Genomic DNA, 441 nt, shown 5'->3' with positions numbered 1-441 from the left:
GCCCAGTGGGAGGTCGAGAAAGAGGTCTGCCGCCTCCCCAGCTATATTCCCACCACTGCCTGGACCAGCACAGCTGGCAGGCAGGGCACTCCGCACAGAATCACAGAATAAGCTGAGCTGGAAGGGACCCACAAGGATCATCAAGTCCAGCTCCTGGCCTTGCACAGCATCATCCCCAAGAGTCGCATCATGTGCCCATGAGTATGGTCCAAATGCTCACTTAACTCCGTCAGGTTTGATGATGTGACCATTCCCTGGAGAGCCTGTTCAGTGCTCAGTCACCCTTGGGGTGAAGAACCTTTTCCTAATATCCAACCTAAACCTCCCTGACACAATATCAGGCCATTCCCTGCGGTCCTGTCACTGGTCACACAGAGCAGAGATCAGTGTCTGCCTCTCCTCTTCCCCTCACGAGGCAGTTGTAACTGTGATGAGGCTCCC

At 54.9% G+C, this 441-nt stretch overlaps 1 protein-coding gene across 1 annotated transcript in view; it reads right to left on the bottom strand.

Moving 5' to 3' along the window:
• The window catches only part of LOC108449261 (gallinacin-3-like), a gene marked incomplete at its 3' end in the record, with an annotated part of 2,525 nt that overhangs the window by 300 nt on the left and 1,784 nt on the right, over positions 1-441 (bottom strand). The gene's annotated exons all lie outside the window — the stretch shown is intronic.

Source organism: Corvus brachyrhynchos, unplaced genomic scaffold, assembly GCF_000691975.1.
Source record: "Corvus brachyrhynchos isolate BGI_N302 unplaced genomic scaffold, ASM69197v1 scaffold116, whole genome shotgun sequence".
Taxonomy (NCBI): Eukaryota; Metazoa; Chordata; class Aves; order Passeriformes; family Corvidae; genus Corvus; species Corvus brachyrhynchos.
The sequence above is the reverse complement of the archived record's forward strand: the minus strand, read 5'-3'. Positions and strand labels throughout refer to the sequence as shown.